At 39.2% G+C, this 26,196-nt stretch overlaps 1 protein-coding gene and 1 long non-coding RNA gene across 10 annotated transcripts in view; one reads left to right on the top strand and one right to left on the bottom strand.

Annotated features, from left to right (window-relative positions):
* The window catches only part of ITGA9 (integrin subunit alpha 9), a 244,994-nt gene that overhangs the window by 136,762 nt on the left and 82,036 nt on the right, over positions 1-26,196 (bottom strand). The window lies entirely within an intron of this gene.
* LOC135301079 (uncharacterized) lies at positions 1,640-26,055 on the top strand. Of its 5 annotated transcripts, none has more exons than XR_010362816.1 (4): positions 1,640-1,759; positions 2,838-5,522; positions 20,785-20,899; positions 25,839-26,055. It is a non-coding gene; the product is annotated as an uncharacterized LOC135301079 (long non-coding RNA). The 5 variants fall into 5 exon arrangements; XR_010362814.1 differs by having other exon boundaries at positions 1,666-1,908; XR_010362818.1 differs by adding an exon at positions 16,146-16,297 and having other exon boundaries at positions 1,666-5,515.

Here is a 26,196-nt window from a genome sequence, read left to right as displayed (position 1 = left end):
CAGTGCTGAAATAAGAGCAGATGAGAGAATCATAAGTGCATGGGAGGAAAAATACCAGACAGTGCAAGGAGCAACAGCAGAGAGCTGTAAGTGCGTCAGAAGCATTGTCCTCAGAGCTTAGGAATGACAAAGTGAAGGGGAGATGGAGAAGACAAGGATATCAAGGCTACAGGCCAGGATGACAGAGCTACAAGCAGCACATACCACATCCTAAAAATCACCACCAGCAACATCTAAATGCTTTGTCATACTTAAGAAAAAATATCTGTGTAGGGAGCTTCAGTAGCAGACAAAGTCAAACAAAATAATCACAAATCAAAAGTGTGTATCAGATTCCGTGCACAACCTGCTCAAGCACAAACTGAGCTTTGCCTTGGCTTGGACACATAACACCAGGAGTGTGTTTTATTCACCAAACTGTGCTGTGAGGATAATGTATACAAATGGACATGAACAACTTGCGATATTTTGAACTTTATCTCAATTCCTGTATTATTTGTTCAAAAATTGTATATTCACTCCCAGACATGAACCACATTCTGTCATTTTTATCCCACTGGCTGTGGGATTTTGTCATATCTCTGCTTTGGTACTGTTTCAAAACTCCTGTACAGAGAAACTGCTTTCCTAAAATTTGTCTCTATTTTATCAACAGAAAAGTCTTAGAAACAAATATTGTGGTACTAATAATACTTTAAATTACCCCCTCTTAAAAATTAATTATCCTAAGAGTCAGTAATAGACTGTACCATTTAGTATACATTCTTGTATGTCCCAGACATTACAATTCATTTGTTAATCTTCCACCACATGTAGTAATTTGTTTCGCTACAGTGTATTTTCCAGGAACACATATAGTTAGGTCCTACAGTAATCCCTCTGGAATTTAAAAGATCCTGGGTCTGGCTTCTTTATATATACATGACATCACATTTCAGTCACAGGTTTCTGTCACATCTTTCTCTACTAGATTACAAATAGCTACTTAGGTGCCTCTTGGCCTTCATTAAAATAAAAATGCTTTGATTAGTCCAAAGTGAGGCCTTCCCTTGCAACACTTGAACAGGTTTTATAGTTTTTTACAACATCATCTAAACAGGAAGGATCTCGTCAGTGAACACACAATTTTACCCCCATGCAGAGTAACAATCTATACAGAAGAAGACCCACTCCAAAGCACTATTCTCTCTGTATGTATACCTAAAAACCACACTGCTTCTTTTTGCCAACCATCATGCTGAGAAGTCATGTTCAATTGTTGGTTGGCTATGATCCCAAAAACTTTCTCAAGGTCCATGCTTTGCACAAGACAAGCCTGTCTTAGGGTTATTCATCATGATATTGTATCCCATAACCACCTGTGCCCAAAAATTGTTACTGTATCCTTAAGACCTTGTATCCAGGGACCTCATGTACCTGTGTGTGCGGAGGCTGCTTGCGCACAGGCATTTGTGTGGTATATGTGGCGGTGACTACTTAAACTTTGCTTAGGCTTTCTTTTTAGTTTTTTTTTCCCTTGGTTCAGAGAAGCTGCAGGAGTAATCTCTGAGCTGCCCTGAGGGCGAATTCCACAGCTGCCTGTCTGGAAAAAAAAAAAAAAATGGGGGCATCGCCCTGGCGGAAGCGGAGCAAAGTCGCTCCGCTCCAACTCAAGCTGTTGTTAAATGCGCCGCACTGGGGAGAGGAAGACATCGAGTGGCTCCAAGCCAGCTGCTTCACCTGCTACACCTGCTGTGTTGTGCCTCGCAGCGGGAAGGAGGTCAGTGCTGGACAAGCCATCAGATCTTTGTCTGCTGCTGGAACTGCTCCGTGAAGCTCCTGCCTTCCCAAGACGGAGCTGGTGCAGTCTTGTATCCCATATGGAGAACGAGTATTTCAAGGATTTTGGGGTTCTCTTTGTTCCAGTAGGTTGGTATCTGGAACAGTTTGTATCTAGCAGTTATTTACTTTTTTTTCTCCTCCCTACTGGCATTCTGTTTGTTAATAAACCAGGGTATTTTCCACTTTCATCTATTAGTATTAACTTCTTATTGGTGTAATGGGATTGTTGGAACCTTAAAGTAGACAGCTCATTCCAGAATGTTTTCCTTCGAATTATCTCAAATCAACACAAAGCTCCTTCTCCCACTTTGTCGGCAGGATCCAGTCTTTGTTTGCGGATGAGTGATCTCACACTTAAATAGATTAAAATAAACTTTACTTAAGTGGCTCAGCATAGTAGATGCTTCAAAGCACTCTCTATCCTCCCCTTTTAAAAAAGTATTTTTGTGTTATCTGCAAAATGTGGAAGCAATTTTGTATTTATTTTCAGATCTTTAATTTTAAGCTTTCTGCTGATCTCTGTAGAACATAATTAGAAATAACCCACTTAATAAACCTACACTGACATCTCCTTTCTACATCAGTCTGATAAATATTAACTTTTATATATACAAATTTTTTGCAATTTTTTAAATCTTTTTTTAAAATTCATAGTGCCTAAAATGTTAAGTGAAATTACAAGCCTCTAAAATTCTATCACAATCTTCATATCTTCACATCTTCTATCTTCATTCTTCACTGATCAAACTCATTAATTCATTACTCAGGGTTTGGGTTTTTTTCTTTTTAAAATTAAGCCGGTTTTGTTCCTTTAATTTCTTGAGCATGACATAATTGCATTTCCATTATATTGTTTATATGATGATGTAAATCTACAGCCCTTTAGATCAGCTTTCCTACCCTTTTTTCGTATATTGACACTTTAAAGTTCCATATGGTGGTTTTTTTAACTCTCTTTACTTTCTACCCATCTGCTAGCTGAAAAATTTATATATTCCCCATTTTTTTCCTCACAGAAAACAGGCAGCAATCTAAAACAAGATCAGCAGTCTCTGAACTACAATAAGTATAAAGTGTAAAGTTTACCCTTGCTTTCTTAAGTTCACTTTTTTCTGTTAATACAATACAAATATCTGGTTGGACACAAAGCAAACAAGGTGCAATGGAGGAAGGAAATGTTTTTGAAGAGAGTACAAGTGGAGACAGTGCATATGAAAACTCAGCATGAAAAGCAAATCTATTTTTCTCAACAAACTTGAAGAGCAGCCTCAGAAGCATCTGTGTGGAATCCTGCTGCAGATCAGAAAACAGGCTACAGCCCAGGGACCTGGTCTGTAAATGGAACCCAGATCATAAGAACTAACTCCAGCAACTTGAACAATGGATGAAATTCTTTTTATTTACCCATAGATTACCTTAATTTTCCCTGACCTTTTCCTCATGAGTAAGTGCATGTGGGGGGGAAAGGAAATACACAAATGGGATTCTGCTTCTCTAAGAAGCACTCTTGATAACCATCTTGTTTCACTTTTGTTATAGTTATAGAGTGTATCTGCTCTACCATCCTTCCCTTGTAATACCCAAAGACTCCAAGTCAGGCCAAAAAATCTCAGATTAACATTTCGGTAGGCTTTCCAAGACGCAAATAATTGAAAAGGGCATGTTCACCAGGTAGGACTTACAGGAAACCATCATCTTTGCATTCAGTGTGTGCACCATAAACAATAGAGCTTGCACTGGGAATTATGACCTTGTAAAACCATGTAGGTGGAGGACAGGTTTGTATTTCCAGATTCTGTAACCATGATATTCTATGAAAAATCCTTTCCTAGGATTTTTCCTGTCCTGAGGAGCTGAGAGCCTCAGGAAAGAAATGTAAACAATAACTATCTGCTGCTATTGGAATGCCACAGGTGCATCTTTCATTGGTCCATGTGGATTGTTTTCAATTAGTGACCAATCACAGCCACCTGTGCCAAGGCTGTGAGCAGTCACAGGATTTTGTTATTGACTCCTATTCTGTTCTTGTCTTTGTAGCCTTCTGATCTTCTTCTCTCTGTTCTTTTAGTATAGTTTTAATGTAGTATTTTAATATAATATATAACATAATAAATCAGCCTTCTGATCAAAATGGAGTCAAGCCTCGTGTCCTCACACAAGGGGTCATTGCAGAGACAAGAAGATTCACCTTTTATTCCAGGATGTATGTGTACTCTTTTTCATTAATGTCACAAACAAATCTCAACCTTGTTAAAAGCCAATTTAAAGATATTTGCCTCCTTGACCAGACATTGGCACTTCACAATCTTACTTTTTGACAATGTGGATTAAAAAAAAAAAAAAAAAAACCACCCCAAAGCAAGCAGACAAATTTTTAAAAAAATTTAAAAAATGTCCTGCACAAACGGAACCAAATAGATTCCTTAAAAAAATGTACCACAGACTCAAAAGCTCATGAATATATGCCACTTCTCCTTTCCAGTTAGACCCACTGATGTAGATCTGGCTATTTAACTCTCAGCTTCATCTTCAAACTAGGACAGTGAACTTGGTCTTGGGGCTTCACCAGACTTCAAGTATGGGGAGGCCTGGCAGATTGACTACATCACACTGCTTCAGACAAACCAAAAAAGCGCTACGTGCTGACCATGGTAGATGCCACCACTGGATGGCTGCAGACCTACCCTGTGCCTCACACTACTGCCTGGAGCATCATCTTAGGCCTAGAAAAGTCCTCTAGAGACATGGCATCCCTGAGAGGATCGAGTCAGACAACGAGACCCATTTCAAGAACAGCCTTATAAACACCTGGGCCAGAGAACATAGTATTGAATGGATACATCATATCCCTTATTATACACCAGCTGCCGGGAAAGCTGAACGGTGCAATGCACTGCTTAAGACTACTGTGAACGCACTTGGCGGGGGAAGCTCTTAGAAATTGAGAAATGAACTTAGCAAAAGCCACCTGGATGGTCAGCACCTGAAGGGTCCATCAATCGAGCTGGTCCTGCCCAGTCTGAAACCCTGCACACAGTGGATGGAGATAATGTCCCTGTGGTACATATGAAAGATATTTTAGGAAAGACTGTTTGGATTAATCCCACCTCAGGCAAACACAAACATATCCATTGGATTGTTTTTGCTCAAGGACCTGGTTACACTTGGTGGGTAATGCAGAAAGATGGAGAAAGCCATTGTGTACCACAGGGAAACCTGTGTGTAAAGTTTCATTGTGATGCAGATGGAAATAGAATAAGGGGTGGATAATGTCCTAGACTGCAAGACAACAATGTGTATTCTATTTGCCATCTGTTAGTGGTGTGGCAGTTATTGTCTGTTAATTGGACTGTTTTCTTTATCTCTTCCACAAACCAATCCTCCCTTGGGAGACATCTGCTGTTAACGGACCACTGAGTGTCACTGCATGACTGATAAAAACTACATCATCCCATTATGAGATGCTCCACCCAGAGGGAGGAGCCAAGTATTCCTAACTGGGAATCTGAGCTCTTTGGGACACCAGCACAGCCTTTCTACTGCATTCCCAGAGGAGCAGCTGCCTCTTCCACTGGATCTTCAGAGGAAGACTACACCCTTCTACAGGATCACTGCTTCAACAGAACCACATCTGTTCCAGGAGGACTGCAGCCACCATTTCTATTGGACTGCTACCAACACCCTGACCCAGAGGGTATCAGGTTGTATTCTGACTCTGTCAGTGTTGTTTTGTTTTACTGCATTGTTTATTTTATTTTCTTCCCTAATAAAGAACTGTTATTCCTGCTCCATTACCTTTGCCTGAGAGCCCCCCTTAATTTCAAAATTATAACAGTTTAGAGGGAGGGTGTTTACATTTCCCATTTCGGGGGGGGGGGGGGGGGTGTCCTGTGTTCCTTAGCAGACACCTGTCTTTTCAAACCAAGACAACCATATGTATGCTGTGATATCTAATAAGTATTTTTGGTTTTCAATATTTTCAGTATTTTTGTTTTGTTTGTCTTTCCTTTTAAAATATACTCCTTGTGAAATACTAATTTTGTCTTCACTAGTTGCATTTACACATTATGTTGAATGCAATCTGTCTGTGTAGATGTTAAAAAGATGAAAAAATAAAGCAGCTCAAAAATGTACTTTTCCAACCTTACCAAAACCTAAAGACAAGTCTTATTTCCTCTAAATCTGACAGCCACATCACATAGAAAATTTCATTCCCCAAAGAGCAGCCTACCAAAAAGGTACAATAGTGTGAAATAAGGGTGTTGTAATTTAAATCCTTTTGCAGCCATAATAATTGCAGTTGATATAAAGCCAAAGCTGTAATTTTTGCAAGCTAAACTAAAGTGAAAGGAACAAAAGTACTGCACATTTTTTGAAACCTATGAGGAAGGTCTTCTTTCCTCTCCTGCTGTTTAATCAAAGTAGTGAAGATTAGGGTAATTAAGACTCATGAAAACTGTACAACTGTTTGCTGCCAGGATCCAGGCTTCTCCATATTTTTCCAACAGAACACAAATTATATTCATAAATAATCTGGAACATTACCCCAAAAAAAATGGGGGGGAAAGTCTCAGTCCTGCAATAGGATCCATAATTGCTTAAATTCCTATGGCCACAGACTAACTAATAATTTACATATAGTAGTTGAAATGAGTGCTGCAAACTAATGAAAAAGAGAAAAAGCAGGAACAAGAACTCCATCCAAGTCAGTCAGACAAAGCAAAGTTCTAAGGGGGTGTCCTCAATGAAAAACACAGGCACAAACACAACCAACCTCAACCTCTCAGACCTCACCATGGTGTAGAGAAACCCAGCAATGCAGCTAGAACTCCAATCTTTGGATTGGAGAACAGGTTTTGCTTTGTTTGGCTACAGAATTTACACTGATCTGCTTTTTTTTGGTCAAGATTTTATTTCTGCTTTTCATCACAATAAATAGAGACAAAAATTTTCTGAGGATAACTGAAATGATGATGATGATGATGATGATGATGTTACAGTCCTTCTCAGGGTAAGGGAATACACTATCAATGCAAGAATCTCTGCTTTAAATATTTAATCCACATCTGTACTTCCCAGTTTCAAAAGGGATATATCAGTTCCCATACTATTTGCTAAGGGTATGGGATATGCTCAGCTGAAGCATAAGGAGACAATTCAGGGTCTCATGTTTATGTTTGCAGCTAAAGCAAGCAGGATTGACTATTTGCACAGAATTCAGCACCCCCACATGATCAAGCAGCATTTTTTATTTGAACAGCATTGGCTCAATTTATGACCTCTGAGGATTACAAGTTTTCAAAATGGCAATTATATGAAAATATTAAACATAACCATAATTAACTAAACACAGATTTTGAATGTACCACCTTATTTGTTCTTCATGTATCCTCTGCAGCTGGTTAAAGGGTATTTTTTTTGCAAACTATAAAAATTCTATAAAAAGGAATGTGTTTTATTTTTCCTGTATTTGAGATAAATTGCTAGTTTAGCCCACAAACAAACCATTGTAAAAATATTCATAAATGACGGTGTACCATGGTACCAAGAATACGTTTTAAAAAAGCAGCAAAGTACCTGTAATTATTTTGTCCCCATTTACAAGGGAATAATCAATGCTACTTTTGGTTACTTGATCTTTTCTTACTTAAAAAAAAAGGTTGACCTCTTCCAAACTACTGAATTATGAGTTAGTTTCTTAAATGCAGTTTCTTAAATTTGTATTCCTTTATTTCATAGTTTCTCATTTACCTGGATAAACCTATTTTCTTTGAGATAGAAGGCTACTGACTGTGCTTGTAACTACAGATAAGCAGGACTCAAGACTGCTTCTCTTGTGATAGAAAGACAAATGGTGTTATATTCAAAGTTCAGAAAATTTTCTGCAAAACTGAAGGAGAAAAATTGCAAGTTCTTTCAGTGACAAAAAGCCCTCTCACAACTCTGTGACACTGTAAGGAAAAGATTGAAAGTATTTACAATTTTTTAAAATTAGGTTTAGAAATAATTAATTCTGAATATGACGAGAAAAAAACATGAAAATAAAAATGAGGGAACAATTCACAATAATTTCCTATAGAAATTACTATCCTAAATAGAAAAAAATATTGAGCACAAGGTGATGGAAGAAAAACACCATCACATCTGGAAGATAAAACATGCCTTTTGTTCTAGACTGTCTCTTCCCTCTTCTGTTTATAAGCATATAAACAGAAAAAAATATATACTTTCTAATGTTGTAGTATGCAATGTCCAAAGTTTGAAAAACTGATTTTCTTCTGATCTTCAAACTTCTGGCTATTTACATCACTTTATAAAAAACCTATCTTTTCCACTTGTACATACTATATTTTCTCAAGGCCACGTCATTGTCTGCATATAATTTATTCTTTACTAGAAACCCCAGTCACTCCTTATTCTCTGTACCTTTTGGGCACAATGCCTCAACCTTCCCACATTACCCTTTTCCTTGCACTTGAAAGCATCATTCACCACAGGCAGTATGGCTTTACTAAACTTCCATTTCTGATAAGCACAGAAAAAATTCTAATGCAAAGATAATGTTACAATTAATAAATACATTTTTAAAGTGTATTTCAGGAGCTGCATAAACTCACAGAGGAATTCATATAGTAAAGCATTAGTGCTTATTGGCAGTACAACTGACTGCTTACTTGCAGTTGTTTAGAGTTTACATAGCTATACTGTGAAATTCCTTCTTGCAGGGGTCCGAATCAAGAGAAAATGCCTATTTCAATTACTGCAATTTGTTCTCATATCAAACCAAGCCCATTTTTACCCAGAGTGTCTTTACATCTCTTCATCATGCAAATCCACTTTCATAGAATAATTCCAGTATTACTATAAAAATTCCTCTTATTTTAAGCCATGTGAATGTCTGCCACATGCATTTGCCTATTCTTGTCCCAAAAGCAGCAAGTGCCATGCAATGCATCTTACACAGCAGAGTAAGAAAAAACATGTTTTCTTTTCTGTTTGTGCCAAGCTGGCCATGATGGCAGACCACTTTCATTTTTTCTAAGTCGTAACATTTGCTATGAAAGCTCCTGTTTAAAACACAATGTTATCCCACTGAAAAGACACCTAAACATCAAATGTTGATTGGTTCAAATGACAGAAGCAGCTTGGGTTTGAGAGAGTTTCACTATTCCTCTAAGGCCATTATGGAAAGATTGCTTCAGTTTTGGGTATTGAGGGTTTAATGCGGCAGGGTCAGATGTTGCTATATCATGTCAAGTTCCCTTCAACCTATTAATATGATGATGAAGAGCATCATCATAACTAAGAATCTTCACCTTCCTTGGCATGGTATTCATAAGAAGTGCTCCCTTTATACTTTAAAGAAAATACAGTCTTTAAATTATTCCAAGTAATGCGTTTTAGAAGAATCACATGTCATATGAGGAATACCACAGGAGATGAAAAATAATACTGAGAGGTTTAAACTTCTCAGTCAGTTCTTAAATTACTTTAACAAAAACAGATTATTTGCAAATTGAATGGGCAGACAAATAATGAAAAATTACATCTGGCGTACAATCGAGTAGTGTTAGCTAAACTAGCTTTAGACTGAGTTGCTGATAACTATGTAGCTGAGGTATTTCAATGTGAGGGACCCCTGGATATTTTTGAGTGGAAAAGAACTGCCAGCAAAGCTACAGAAGAAATTAATGTGTTTACATTCTTCTTTTCTTTTTAAGCACAACCTTGCATACAGTTTTGGCCACTGCCAGCTTCTGGAAGGGATGCAAAAATCTTGATTTACTGAGTGAAAGTAATATACATTATCTCATTAAACCTACCTCATCAAAGACACACTGTGCTATGGGAACATGCTTATAACAGCACTCTTTCCATAACAGTCTCTCCCCTATAAAATTGCACTCTTCCACCCTGAAATACTCCAAATCCCCAGACCCATTTCCACTGACACATTTCCTGTCCAAGGATAAATGGTGGTATCTGTACTTTATTAACCCCAAATCTCTGCCAAGTCTGTGGGAACTGGCCACTACCTATATGTACCCTGATAAACAGGCTAGAGGTTTGAACTCCAAAGGCAGCACCACCTTCAGGGACAGCTATCAGAAACTCTGTAGCAGAGAGCTTTCATGTGCCACAACAACATGAACCCCTGTTGCTCAGTGCCACCAGAGGTCTGTCAAGGACAATGCGTATAATACTGCCTTCTGAGTGCAGCTTTATATGCCAGGACAAGGGCTAGGTGAAACTGCTTATGGAAAAATGGGTTCACTAAAACAGAAAAAAAGGCCCCAGACACAACAGAAAATTAATTCCTCTGAAAGGGGTAGAAGGTTTCTCAACACTGGTGGAAGAGACCATGGAGGGAAAATCAGTGTGGGATGCCATGGGTCTTCAGGTCCCTCCATGGATTCAGATGGGCACTCTCACAAACCACCCTGGCCAGGATATGTGCTTTTACAGACCTTCCAAATCTAATCCAAAACCCTCCACTGATAAGCACACATCTACAAATTTTCGTCACCCAAAGCTGGCACACACTATGGCTGCATGTGGTTTGGGGCCAGGTGGGACAAGCTGCAGTGCCACTGTAGCATCAGGATTTGGCTGCAAGCAATACATACAGTTTCTGCTGCTTTAACATACTCACTCCATTTAACTGCAAGGGTGCACTAAGAATGTTCATTCCCCAGAGCTTCTGCAGATCTTTGAATTGCCACTGAGGAATCATGACATGATTTTAGGGGAGTTTGACAGAGAAAAGAACACGGCAGAGTGCCTACTAAAACTGTTCCCATGGTGAAATGCACCACAGACTGCAATGGTGACTCCTCTTGGACTAAGACACCAGCAGAAATTAGTATAATGACTTTTTTTTTAACTTGATGTCTGATTAGAAGAAGTGTCTGAAAGATATTTTAAAGAAAAATCAATATCAGAAGAAGACCTGAAACAAATTCAAGTTTCAAAATATCAAAGGTATGCACATGAAATAGAAATATCTTTCTCTATTAGGACTACAAAAATCTACTGATGGAAGACAGCCTACACCAAGGAGAAACAAAGGTATAGGAAGATATCAAGTCTAGGTGAAACATTTTGCTGCGTGCTTTCCATGACTGGCTTTTCTTTCAAACCCAGTATCTTCTGAATTCTAGCAAAGAACATAAAAAACTGAGAAGAAAGGTCAAAAATGTCAAAAATTATTTCTTAAGAGATTTCTGAAGGTTACACAGATGTAACCTCTTGATCACATCTAAACTTCTAAACAGAAAACTCCCCCAACAAAAAATTCCAGTACATTCAACTCACAAACTTTTCAACTAAATAAATATAAGATTCTCACACAAATTACTTCCAATGAACCTAATTTTAATGCTTAGGTACAGCTTGCATGAGGTGCAATGTGGCCAAGTTCCCCATATGTACTGCCTGACCTGGCCCTACTTCTTTTTTTGGATTTTACCTGAAAAGGAGCGAAAGCTACAAAGGATTTTGACTTCCTTTGTAGTTTTGAGCAAATTGTTTTGTTTTACTACCTGACTTTCTGATCTGTAAAACAGAGATAATGCTATTCAGCTGTCTTAAAGGAACTTCTTGAGATTGATAATTGTCTGAAAGATACCCTGAAGCAAAACATTTTAAAATGTAAAGTGAAGTATTTTTCAAATAACGCTCCTATTGCTATCCTGTTTATTAACAAGAGGAAAATGCCTGAGCTAAAATCAAGGCACTAGGCTATTGTTTCCCATGAAACAGAGGCGCACAGAAATACTAAATTGTCTCCAGGATAATCACACATCACTTAACTCATATCTCACCAAAAAACTCCTATAAAACCACAGAACTAACTGCACTAGCAGAAACAAAGCATTTGGATGAATAAGTCACAACCCTGCTGTGTATTCAGCACTACATGCTATGTCTGACCAGTAGAAAGACAATCCTACTCTTGGACTGAAGCCAAATCCCTGTGTACCAGCAGCATGGCCATTACTGAAACCCAGGTGCAGGCTGTTTCTGGAAGTGGGGAACATGATACAGGGGTTTTTTTCCACCTGTGCAGTATGTTGTCATTTCACATAAACCCTATGAAGAAGGGGAGGAAATTAATTTGAACTTATTCATGATTTACAGCTATTTACACAGCTTGTGCTGTACTGGAGATTTAATCTTGCAAGACTTCCCTGACCAAGAGTTTTCAGAACCACTGCAGCTCCCATTACAAAGAAACCGGGTGTGATGATGCTGCTTTCAGATTCAACTGCATAATGGGTGATACAATTGGCACGAGATATAAACCCTAACATAGAGCACAAGAAAAATTACTGAGATAAAAAGCAGCAAGAAAACTAGAGTGGTTACTAAATAAGGCAAACAATTTTTAAATTAGAGTCGCAATGGGATATTAGATCAGAAAGAAACACAGGACTTTCACCAGATGTTCAGCACTGTTGCAAACAAGAATGGAAACAACGACAACTACTAAATGACTTGGGGGGTTTCTCCTTTTCTTGGGGGATTTTTTTAAATACCAAAAACCCCCAGAACCATTTCAAATTAAAAAAGACACAGGCAGGAAAGATTACAGGTTTAATGAGAAATCCATCTCTGACACCTTTTCTCCTGTTACCAATTTGTCACCCAAATCCAGTCAACAGACATTTTAAAGTAATACAGTAGCTATCATGATTGGTTTTGTGCGTGTGTCCAAAAAAACCCCTAAAATAATTATTTTTATTGCATTGAATATTTGTCATTCTACAAGTCATTCTTCTCCTCCTGACTTCTCCAGTTTATTTCACCTAAACAAGAACAAAGCTGAATGGTTACAAGCACAGTAGCAGAAGTTGTATTTGTCCCAGTGTAACCTTAAGTCATGTGAAAATCAAGGAGCTCCAGTGAGCTCTGTGAACTTTCTATAGTAAAGAAAAAATAACTGAACATTGCGAACTCTGCTTGACATGACTGGGGACTACAGACTATTCAGTTTTTAGCATTTGACTCTTGCTGCAGCGCTTAAATTTGCTAATTCACAGTGTCTTCTGAGTTACAAAATCTGTGCTTGAGCTGAACCACAGAAGAGAAAGGGACTTCATGTTGCACCTGCATCCTGTAGAGTTATCATCTGAGCATAGTTTCAGAAAAACAAGTGCAGAAACATATAAGATTAGTGACTGACTGCTGTGACTGGACTGCATAGTCCTTGTAGCACTATGTAAATTAAAAAATATAAATGAAACAAAACAAAATAAACAAACAAACACAAAGGAGAGAGATAAAAAGGTAGTTATATTAGCTTCAGAATTAGCAGGTGGAAAATTACTTGTTTCATTTTAGAATGCATCCAGAAGGCTGTTCCATCAACCCCTCATCTGGAGACTTGGTCTTTTAACCAAAAACTTGACATTTCTAGATTCCTGGCAAAAAAAAAGACACTACCTCTCTATTCTCTCCAACTTCCAGTAAATTGAAGTATTATTAGCTAGATGTTATTCTCTTGGGATTGCAAACAGCAAGTTCTACCCCAAGTGTCAGAGGAAGAGTAGGAGTAGCAATATAGATGGGACTTTCACAGCTGCTTGGTAGCCTTGCAGTTTCCCAGCACCACCTTGCTTGATAGCTGGGCAAATCAGTATTGAACACCAAACTAATGAACTTTCATCTAAATAACTTGTTGATACTTAGTTATCAAAGCAACTGGACAAAAATACATCATGTAACACAGCAGGAATCACTACAAAAGAGCTTGGACACCTACAATGTCAGTTGTAGGTGTAAACAAATGTAAAACAAATTAATGGAGCACATTTTCTTGATGACAGTTATAACACTTGCTTTCCCAGTGGACTTAATGTGTTTCATAAGAAGCACAGAATGCTAATCGGTAGCAGCCTAAAATCAACCTAGTGCATCCTCAGGTCAAATTGGGGCTTTTTTTAGGAGAATCATTTAGGAAATACACCATTGTCCAATTAGTTTGTTTCCATTGAAAAGAATCAAAGCACCAAGACCACCACAGGATTTTACTAGCAAATCAAAATATACAGTGGGGAAACCCCAGACATCTAACCTATTTCAATTGCAAAGCTCCCCCACTTTTTGGAAGGCTTCAACCATCCATGTTCTTTTGTATAAAAGAGGGGCTGAGTCATCCCATGTAGTAGCAACTATAAATATCTAATGCCAAGTCTGCTGCACAAAAGCTGCAACACACAATATACAGTATTTCAGAGACATTCAAAATGCTCAAGAAAGAGTACAGCATACCCTTTTTAGGAAGGAACATCTAAAGCCAGTTAGTTGCACCGGCTGAGAAGCAGCTGGCATGACATCCAGTCCCCAAAGTAATGTCAACTCATCCACATTACATTTACAAGTAGGGTTGCAAGTAGGGTCACTTGAAGGGGAGAAAAGTGTTTGGAATGGAAAATGAAGCAGCTGCCAGACGACTTTTTCAGCCACTACCACTTGGTCCTTTCAGTACATAATCATTACGTTATCTCATAACAATGCAGATATCTGGTTCTCTTTATCCTGACACTGTATTCTGCAGTTCATCTTTATATGGAGTGGAGCACAAAGTCTGTTTGCAACGCAGCCATCACCACACTGCATTCTCACTCTTCCACAGTAGTCTCCTGATTACTATGCCTCTGGAGATTAGCAAATATGAAATCAGCTATTTTGATACTGTCCTGTCCCACTGTAAAAGGGGAGTCTAGCAGGATTCTTTTTGATAGATTTCTTGGATGAAAATAAGGTGCAAACAGGGCCATATTATATATGAGAACATTTTATTGATAAAGAAAGGTAAGTGTTCCTACCAATGCGGGGGTAGAAAAGGGAGAAAAGAGGAGAAGAGAGAGACAGAGATAAAAATAGAATACTGGGATAGATCATTACGTCTGTATCCCAGGCACCCCGCTGGCATCACCTTGGCAGATGAATGCACTCAGCATTTTTTCCCGGGCATCTACCCCACTAGCAAGTGGGAGATCACTTGCAGCCCAATCGTGGAAACTTTCTCTGCCCTGATCTGCTGTCAGGCAAAGTGTCCCTGGGGACAGAGCTCCCAGCACGGGTACAGCCTCTAGAGTAATTTTTCACCTCACATATAACATATGTTGAGACATAAATAAAAATTAGATTGGTCCCTCTCAGATACCCACCCAGCAGAGAAAGCCCACATATACAGGTTTAATTCAATCTTAGGATTGCCTTTTCCTGCCATAATCAGATGTAGCAGTGTAACCCTAACACAAGAAGCCTGAGTCACAGCAAAACAAAGTTAATATTTAGAACTACTTCAAGCAAGCGCCTGAGCACCTCCTACCCCCTGCAGACAAAAACAAAAAAATCTACTTCAAAATCCCCTGTCAAATACTGTAAACAACCATGTTTCCTGCAATTTTAACAGACTATTGGAATAGGTCTTGGGTCTTCACTCATACTCATTTTTCCCTTTCACACGAACATTTGGCTGGGTCATTTTTAAACAAAACATGCCTTGATCGTAGTTTAGTTTGCTAATTGTTTCATTCTGAATACATAATTAAAACCTTTAAGACCAAGTTTAGATTTTTGCTTTTCTTTTCTCTTTTTTTTTTTTTTTTCTGTTTCCCCTGTCTTCTTTAAAAGACTAAACATACCTGAATTTCCTAGCATATTCAGCCAGGATTTTGAAAGGCATGATCAGAGAAGTCTAGATGAACAAATAAGAATGAAAACTTTTGAAAATCAAGGAAGTCTTAGTTACAATGTGGAATTTCTTCCTTGTGATCAAAAGTTATAGCTACTTACCCTTTAACACATTAGACTTACAAGTATTTACATAGATTTTTTTCTTCCTGTCCATCACATCTATAAAGCAATCAACATCACAGTGCTCTGTAGCCTCCTGGAGATCAGCTAGTCCTGAGACACAATTTCTTAAACCTTTCCTATGACAGTGCTCTGCCTGCACAAAATACACAGTCCCTTATAACTGTCTGTAAGGGAATCTGATAATGCCTACAAGCCCTTTGCCTCAGGCTGGGATTTGCCAAAGAATGCACACACTCTACTGTAAAAAAAGATGAAAGGGGCTCACATTCATCTATGAATACATCAAGAATACCTTTTCCAGTCAAAACTGCTATGGGAAATCTTAAACTGCTTCTCCATCCTTTTCTCCCACAAAGTACTCACGTTTCTAAAGCAGGACAAGAGTGACTTGAGCAAATTGAGTTTACACCCACTCTAACCCTGATTCAGGACACACCACTAAGGATATGATTTAACAGTAAGATTTTAGTCAAAAGTTTACTTTTCTTCCCCAGATTACAAGACTTGACAGGGAAGTGAAATAGCACAGCAGACCTCAAAGCCAAGAACAAAACACACAGCTAGCCTTGTGATGAGGCTTCTTCCAGTGCCAGTGAGAAATACAGCTTCAACGAGGAGCCCAGCTTATACGGCATTAAACCACTAGGTATGGTATATGACATGGGTCAAAAAAGGACATTCATTGAGAGAGCAATTACATGAGCCAAGAGAAGAGCACAGCACTATTTCTGATACATACTCTCAAGTTCATACACTTGATCTTTTACCTAAAATGTTTGTTAATAATCCTTCATAGCTTTTCTTCTTGATTTAGCCTACTCATCTTTTGAAGTCATCTCATCTAACTATCCTTATTTTGTATAACTTTTCTAGCTTTGTCATACTCTTTTTTGAAAGCAAAGAAAGATTACAGTACCCAGGATATGCACATAGCACAGAGATATCCTGAACATAAATGAATTTTCAGTTTGACTCTGCACTTCTCTCCTAATTCTGATTAAGAATTGACATTTTGGTTGCCACCTGAACTGATGTTTTCAAAGACCGAGCTAAAATAATTTCAACATTTCTATACTGAACTTTATTAACCAGTTTAAACTTTATAATTGTGTGTATATTGTTGGGTTATGCCATGAATATTACTGGGAATTTAATCCACCATTTTAATGCCTATTCACTGCAAAAATCTTTCTGTAAAGCAGGAATAACATATTTTGGTTTTTTCTACCCTGAATACTACCATATCAATAGCACTTTTTTTCCTATTGTGAATTCTACTGCATCATCAGCACACTTTGCCATTTATCCCTTTTCTATACCACTTGGGAAGAACAGGCTAACAGAGTTCTCAGTGACACCCCAGTAATCTTCAATTACAAAAACAGACTATTATTTTGTAGTGGTTTTGATATGACAATCTGAGTTTCCTGGCCAATGCACCAATTATTTACTGGGTTTAGGGCTTGCCAAATGAACCCACTAAAATTATTTACTCATTTTCTGCTGTGAGATAGGATTAGGAGAAGAGCAAAACATGCTCAAAATTTAAAAGGGCATAAAGAACAGAACTACAAGAAAAATAGTAAGAATCAGAATAAAACCTTCATAACACTTCTCGTCCCGTGCACAACCTTCTCCTCTTTCCCACTGACAATGTACAGAGACAAAACCTGGAGCTTTCAGTCAGTTTTCCACCACTAAAATACCCTTTCTTCAATTCACTAAGGGAGAGGAGTCTCTCTTGACATGCCATGGAGACTTCACAAGAAGCAGTTCGCTTGTGGCTTCAATATCACAGCAAATCAGTCACTCGGGAAAGATCACTGTGTAAAAAGTCCCTCCCTTTGACTTACAGCTTTCCCCACAACTGTTTTTGAGGGTTCAATCTTTAGCTAATGGGGTACACTTTTAAGGATGAGTTATTCAAAAGCAAAGGTTCTCTTCGTTTATCTCTGAGATCATCTTCATCTCTGGGAAGAGAGGTTTTCTTCTCCTTACCTGGGAGCAAAGTGTCTTCATTACTTTTGTCTCTCTGTGATCAAGCTTCTCATTTGGATCACAGTTATGTCAACATCTGCTTGCTGCAGCATGGATAACTTTGCTCATGTCTACAGTTTGAATGCTCCCTCCCCCATGCTTTTTCATCAATTACCAGGATAATAGTAATTCTAGTGTATCACAGTCCATCACCATGGCCGCACAAAAAGAATTTTAGCCCAAGACTGAGGCACTTCCTCATTCTCCTCCCATTTGGAATTTTACTTCTTCTTTACTGATATCAGTGTCTCATGTTTTCTTCTACATATCTTCATGCTTTTCTCTTCTTACACTCAAAAGAGAATTGATGTTTGCAAGGCTCATCTGTGCACTAAAGGAGTTAATACCTCACCAAAGCCTGCAGATGGTCATGTGACTTCTGCTGGGCAGCAGTGGAGTTGTTTACAGTAGAGGATTTCTTTGGTGGCCAGGGAGGTGGGGAGGGAGGCTAGGATCTTAGTAGCCAGGCTAGAACACAGCAGCAGCATGCCAGGGGCTGATGGCTTCCCGTCCCCCTGCCCGGTGGTTGTGGATGAACCTCAATGGTGGCTGAATCTTGGCTGAGACAGCCCGGCCTGGGGCTGCTCCCAGAGCCCAGCAGACCCCGGTTCAGCCTGAGCCGTGGCAGGACAGAGCTCAGTAGTGGCAAGATGTCAGCAGCTGTGGCCCAGCCCAGCCTCGGCCGGGAACCCCCAGCCTCCCCTCCCCCGTCCGGCCACTGTGCCGGGAGGGGGTGGACAACAGCTTTCTTCAGAGGCTGGAAGCAAGAGAGCTTTTTCCCTGGCTTGTCCATCTTTAAAATGTGTGTCATGGAGGTGTATTTAACCTTTTAAAAGTGGTTTAACTGGGTGTCAGTCCTCAAAACTAGTCACTGGTTGGTTTTGCTAGGCACAGAGGAAGCTCTTAGTAGCTTCTCTTAGAAAAATCACTCCCGTAGGTGGCTCTTTTCCTCCTCACCAAAGAACAACCAATGGAAAACCAGCACGTATTTCCATTATTGAATCAGCTCCTAATTCCTAACAGTACCTTTCATCTTTAAGGCTTCATTTCAACACAATTACTTAATGAAAAAGATTGTTAAACCTTTCTAGAAATTCATTTACACAATATCCACAATAGTATCTTTATTGACTCTTTCTAATGAATGAAAATAGATTTGTGAAAACGAGATTTTCCCCTAAGATCATCGCATTGATTTTTCCTCATTCCATCATATCATTTATGGACATAGTAATTACATATTTTCAGTTTCCTTGGTATGTAAGGAAAACAAACGGTATTTACTCTCAATGAACTCTGTTACATTTGTATCACATTTGCCATTGCTTTGGTACCAAATAGCAGATTAGGCAGCTTATGAAGTGGAGTTGTTAGTTCACTATTTACTATTTGAGTTACCTCAGAACTTTTGGGTGAAAACCAGCTGGTTCTGAAAAATGCACACAATTATTCATTGCATCAGCTGGTCACAAAAGCTCTTTGCTGCCACTTGCCTGGAGACAACTCACCTGATCTGTCTCCCACCACGAAGTAAGCCTTCTAAACATCTGGAGAAGAAATGTCAATTAAAAGAATTAACTGAGATTTTTCTGTCATGATTTTGCTATCTGTGAATCTTCATTTCAGGACCTGATATTCTACAGATCTTTTGGATTCTAACCGAGGCTTCTTCCTCTCCTCATGCAGAGGGAAGCTAGTATTCCTTTCATATCCAGGATTAATATGATACTGCTCACTGTCTTGCTTAGCAGCTGTTACCTCCAGCCCACCACATACCTCTGTTTCCACTGGATTTATAAATGCTTTTGAAGTCTTTGTTTCTGCTACTTCTCTTTTATAAAAATATTTTCTAAAACGAAAAAGAAACAACCATTGTTTTCACTAGGATGAAATATTTAACTTGAAAATGTGTGGGTTTCTTTGGTGGGTTTTTTTTTTTTTCATGGACAATTTTGTGAAAAATGCTTCTGTTTAATCCAGCCTTTGATATTCCTTTCTGTTTTCTTTCTCCTTTACCTCCCACTTTTTCCAGTGTAGGGCTGAGCCAAAGCACATTTAGCATTCACATAACCTCTAATTAACTAATACTCATGAGATAAGGAAATGACATCATGCTCTAAGTATTATTTTGCAAATGAATCAGAAAACCGAAGTCTTCATTAAAGCTGCATGTCTTGGTTTAGGACAAATTTGGGATAAAACTTCTAAAGGGGTTCTTTTAGAAAGCAAATTCAAGTGCCCCCTCCCCCAACTGGTTCGGGAAAAGATTTCCTTGGAAGAAAAGTGGAAAAAAACTATTTAATAAATAAAGCAATTATTAGCATTAAAAAATGAGCAATACTAAACAATAAAACCTCTTGCTAATCTGAAGAGATGACAAACTCAGAAAGTCTCCTTTGTGGGTTGTAGCTCAGATCACTCAGTTTGTTATCAGCCTTTCCGACACTGGAAATATCACGACTCTGGTCAGGCCCGGTGGGCCACAATTGTGAGCTGCCAGTGCTCTTCTGAGTTTTTAGTCTAGAGCAAATTTAAACAATTCTAAGAAAAAGAAAAACTACAGTCCAGGGAACTTCTCTGCTTCAGCTAGCTAAAAACTAACTAAAAAGCAAATGAGAGTTCTGTCCTGCTGTCTGTCCACGCTGCAGACAACATAGTTCGGAAGATGGATGCGGGGGAGCAAGTGCAGTTTCTGATAACAAACTCCGTGCTTCTTCTCTCCCCGGCTTCACTGTTGGAACTAGTCTTAAAAAAGGTGCAAAACTTATTTCTGGGCTAAATAGATGAATGGGGATACAAGCATCGTATAGCCAACCCAGGACACCATAGTATGCTTCTCTCTGTTCCTGAATTGGTCCTCATGGGCTGTACAAATACAGCAAGTCTTCCTCTCTGCAATGTTGTTCTGGTGTCTTTTCTGCTCCCAGCCATTGCTCCCCCAGCCACTAAATGTTAGATGATTCTTTTCAGAGCCGCCCCTTCTTTCAGTATATATACTTCATATACTACAAAGAATCAGCTTACAGTCCCATTGGGACTGTAGCATTTAGAATTGGTAGATACCATCAATGTCAAGGACTTTTTTTTTTTTTTCAGAATGTGCAGTTCCAGGAACATGGAAGGATACAACAATGACAACTCCAAGATGCAAAACTACTAAGACCCCATGATCTTTCTCCCCTCCAGCACTGTACTTCTTGAAACAATCTTGGTAAGACTCATCACTCCTCTTTGCCAATTAAGCCCCACTCCTCAAACAGATTTAAGCAGAATGAAACCAGTGTTCTTCATCTGCTGCCAGGCACACTTGTCCCTAAGTTGAAGGGAAATGTCCACCTAGACTTATGTCAAAATGACCTACAAAATTTCATATGAATGGGGCTGCGAGTTACACAAGCCAATGAGCTGGCACAAAAAGCTCTGGGGTTCCACAGGTGAAAACAATCAAAGTAATCTGAATCCCTAAGATACTGTCATCAGTGTTTCTGTGTAACCCAGGAAAGCAGAACATTAATAATTAAGCATTATCAGAGTGGGAACCAAACACTCTCAGAGGTTTGAGCCCTGCCAGCTGTCACTATGTTTCTTTTCCTTCTGAGAATCAGCCCAATATAGCCATAAACTGTAGTTACTCTTTGCTATCTCCTATAAAATAACTTTTTCTAGAGCACTTCTCAGACACCTGACCCATCATACAACACATCAGCCAGGGCTTAATGATATAATCTGAAATCACAAAATCTTCCCCAGCCCAGTCATCCCTTCTGGAGTTCAAGTTTTCCTCTTATTTAAAAAAAGCAAAATACTAACCCAGAAAAGGTTTTCAACGTTGCTCCAACTTCTCTTTGCAACCCTTCCTTGCCACTTTTATTAAATCACAGGACTGCTTTTAGATCCAATAACATAAAAGAATATGTTTGGCTTGTCAAGGAACCTGTTGACTAGACACAAACACACCACTATTATTAAAACTAAAAGTAAAATCAGAGTACAGCTTACATATTTTTCATTCTTTAGACAATTGCTAAGATATTAATCCTGGGACATTGCAATGATTTTCTTTGTTTTCCAAGAGGTAGCAGAAGCAGTAGAGTTTTCAAGACAGCTTCACTTTCATGTCACTTGCAACTAAATGAAATACTTGCTTCCTGCTTGGTTAATAAGAACAGTACCAGCTGGTTATGGAAACAGGAAGCAGTGCAAAGAGCTGGTTTCTTGAAAGTAAACAGTGATAAAAAAATGATTGTTCAATAACCGTATTGTAGTGTTGTATTTTAGTTAAATGGTAAGCTCTATCTCACCCCTCCAAAATGTATGGTATATTCTAAGCCTCTGGTCCTGCCCTGAACCATCATGTATCTGTAATCCCATTGGCCCAAGTCTTATTCTGCGCCCACTTTGATTTTCCCTAAGCTGTGTGAGGGAGATCAGTCACTCTCTTAGCCCTTCTCCTCCTCTCTTCGCCCTTCTCTCCCCTAGGCTCTCCCTCTTCCCCTCTCTCCCCCTCCCTCTTTCCCCTTTCCCCTCAGTAACCATGCTGCTCCTGGAGGTAGGACCCCCAATAAACCCTCATCTAATTAGCACCCTCAAAAGCCGTGTGGAGTCTCCTTGCCTGCCTGCTGCTGCCAGCCAATACTCAGCTTAGGGGACTTTCCGGGGACTTCCCGGGGCGCCCCCCTCCCTCCAAATTAACTACATCACAGTATGGCAAATTTATAACCTTTCCCTCCTTGCTTGTAGTCTCTGGAAACAAATACATACCTGCAAATGAACACTGCAGAATTGCTTGCCACTGTGTTCTTTTTATGAAATGAGAAGTTTGGAAACCTAGGGGAGACAACCTAGTACAGTAAGAGGAAGTGTCCTTTCCAAGAACACTCTGGCTTTAACTCACTCATCTTAAGAGTCATACATCCCATTGACAATTACTTTTCTGGGCTCTAAAACATCTTGTTCCTCAGGTTACAGCACATAGTCAGTCCCTCCTCTTAACTCAGACCCTGTCCCTTCTGATGCCACAGTCTACTTGCTTGCAGGTCATCCCGCCTGCAATGTACCCACAGGCACAGCTCTTCTGTTTCTTTCTTACCTGTTGCTGTAAAATACATTGACTGCAATCAGTTACTGAAGAATGTCTGTTAGTCAACTGAAGCACCAACAGACATGTTAATTTCATTGAAATCCTCTTTAAGGATCTCCTATGACCTTGGTGTTTAAACTAAATTAACTTAAAATTTAGTCTGAAGGGTGAGAATATGGAGTAAGAATGGTAGCTAAGAACAGGGTGCTGTCTCAGTGTGTGTCCATTCCTAACCACAGACGATGACAAATCCTATCAATGAAGAACAAGCAAAGTGACAGTGGTATCACACAGTAATATCCCTCTCACACACTGTCCCAGCAATATGGAAACGCTGTCTGAGTCCAGGGCTGTATCTCTGCATTTATCTTTGAAGAGTGCCATGGATTCATGTGATCACTTTTTAAACCCAGGTACATTTTTTGCATCCAAAAGGAACTCAAATTTAACCAGCTGCCTTCTCCCATACTCAGTTAAGATTTGCCCAAAACACAGTCTCAGGTTACCTAGAGTCATTCAGAGAAAAAGCTGTGACACACACGCTTCCCCAGCTCATCTTTTAACCAAAGCCTCATCTGCCTCCTTTGGTTGTTCTCTGAAGCTAAGTTAGCACCAGCTGCTGGAAGCAAGGAAAAGCAAATGAAATATTGGCTGCACCAATATGTGTGATGTTGGTATCTTCTGAGAAGGCTTGAGATATCCCAAGGTCAGCACTTCATATGAGACTCATTACTAGATGCTTAGATGTTTCTCCTTCACACTTTCTCTGGTAACCAATACCTAAGACACCTGACTCCTAGAGTTACCAGTCTCGTTTAGCTACTAGTCTGCAGCAATGCAGCCCTCACTTTACAACAGTTAACTGCCTTAAGTCATAAAGGATAACTTAAGCCTAAAATTTTTCAGTCCATTTGAAATAAAAGCCCCTACAATAGCAAGGCAGTATGTTAGGCAACTGGTTCATTTCTAAGCTGGAGGAATAAAGGCTAAAACCCAAAGCCCCATTTTGCTACAGCTTTCCCAGCTTGCCAGGACTTGCTTTTATTATGAGATATAGCAGGGCCACAGCTTGAGGTATTAGGAGTTTGAGCCCCTCAGTTTAATTCTTTGCTATCAACAGGCCAAATAACAGCTAATCCTGATAATTTTTTTTAGGAAAAAATCCTACATTGATAGATATTTGTAATGGGGCTTACAAGGTAAAAGCTGTGTCTGTATGAAGCACTCAAACAGATTTGAGTGGAAGAGCCTAATAGAAGGCTCTAAATAAAGAACGTGATTGAAAAACAAATTTACAGCATGAGGCTGATGTTGCCCAGTTGGAAGAGAACAGCACATACAAGAAATGTGTGGAAGATGAGAATTTTAAAGCCAGCTCAAATGTGAAAGCAAATCAATGCTTCAAACTTAAAAATTATGACATCCAACTTCTGTGATGAAGTGCATTGGGCTCTGATTCTGGAATGCTTTCTCTCTTACACCATTGGTAGTTATGAGTAACCAATTTGTATATTTTCACCCAAGTTTTCCATGCCACAGTGTCTGGTGGAAAGATTTGGCAGTTTCTGCCTTTGCCCAAACACCCAAATAAAGGAGAAAAAAAAGAGTGCAAGGGGAAAAAGAAAAAAAAAATTGAAATGCAAATGAATTTGTGGCAAAATGACTCTAAACTCCTGAGCCAGATTCAGAGGATTAATGTTACAGCAACACAAAACTACATACAACAAATTATAACCCTAAGTCCTGACTGTCCTGCAAAGGGTCTATGGAGCAAACAGGTATGATGACCCAAAGGTAAAGACAGGAGGGCAACACAAAGATCAGAAACAAGAAGAAAAATTGTTAATTTAATTGTTAAGTACCTTCCCAGCTTTACATCAGATTGCTGCTTTACAGCTGAGTATTCAACTCAGATTTTTGAACTCCCAGGCCAGGGCTTCAGACATACATTTCCTCTTAGAGGAACGACAACAATTTCAAGCAAAACTCTCTAGGACGTGCCAGATTTGGTGGTGGTGGTGTATGGGCCATTTTTTTTAATTCTCTGGATTATTTAAACAAGGAACTGGGTGGTCAGGAGTGCCTGCCATGCACTGGTTAGTTGCTTGCTGCTTCACAAAGGAGATGGTACTGCTAATGGAAGCAGTAATAAAGCAGTCATAAAGCAATCCCTTAAGTTCAACCGGTATGGTTGCCTTGGAGATCAAACATCGGGATTTCCTTGCTGGAGATGGTAACTACCCAGGCATGTTTAGTACTGCATTTGTTAAACAGGGGTGGCTTGGAACATTACTCTTTTTCATGGTGGGCCCATGAAGGAACCACTGAACACTTTGGAGTCTATTTTAATACTGAGGAAGACCAGTCAAATAATCAGACCAGACCTGAATTCACCCTCAGCAATAACTTCCTATTTTTAAATATTTAATGATGAGATTTCAGTGCTTCCAAAATCTATACAACATAGAAACCGATTAAGAGGGAAAAAACATTATTATTTCACCATTTCCTGGTAAGAAAGTAACTTCATTGTGTAAAAAATAAAAATTATAAATCAATATTAAAATCTAAGCATTTACGTGCATCTCTTGTATTTTTATTGACTTCCTTTTTAGAGTAAAGGGGGAAAGGGGTTGTGTTTTCTTTCAGGGTAGGGAAGTTAATAAGGGCAGTATTGTAGTTATGAATAAAAAAGTTATCAATTTTTTTTAAGGTTGCAAAGTTAAAAAAAGTTTAACCAATTGCTTTAAATTGAAGGTTACCTGCATGTTGCAGCCACCTATTGTTAAGAGTTCTTCTTCAATTACCTGTTAATGGTTGGTGATTAGCCATCCTCCCCTCTAATGCTTGCCAGCGGTGATACCAGACCCCGCAGGCAGGCAGCAGGGGAAGGGGAGTGACATCAGACCTAGTATGCAGATGAGAATGCACTTCACCTGTAAGTTTCAGGGAAAAAACCCTACAAACAACGAGCCAAGATGGAATTAAGAGACCTAAGTGACGTCTAAGGACGAGGAACTTAATCCAGTATCTGCTAAGATCCTTTTACTTCTCACCCTAACATGAAAAGGTCTTAACTAGAAAGAGGACCTGGAATGTTAGACCGAAAAGGCAGGAATTTCCTACTCTCCCGTGAGGACGGAAGGCCCAGCTCTGCCTGTAGACCAGCGGACACAGCTACATTATCATCCTCCTCCGTGCCACTCCTGGGAGCACAGGCAGTGTGGGCGCGACCCATCGATTTCTCCCCACCTGAGCTGATTCTTTTTAATAAAGACATATAAAAAGGAGAAAGATCTCCTGCCCTATTTATTTCAATAGCGATACTATTTCTAAAAGCTTTAATTTCTGTGAACCTCAAGGTCACACTCCAGTCATTGTCTTCCACATTAACATTCTCCTTCCCTAGATGATTCACATCAGAATCA

This window comes from Passer domesticus, chromosome 1, assembly GCF_036417665.1.
Source record: "Passer domesticus isolate bPasDom1 chromosome 1, bPasDom1.hap1, whole genome shotgun sequence".
Lineage (NCBI taxonomy): Eukaryota > Metazoa > Chordata > Aves > Passeriformes > Passeridae > Passer > Passer domesticus.
The sequence above is the reverse complement of the archived record's forward strand: the minus strand, read 5'-3'. Positions and strand labels throughout refer to the sequence as shown.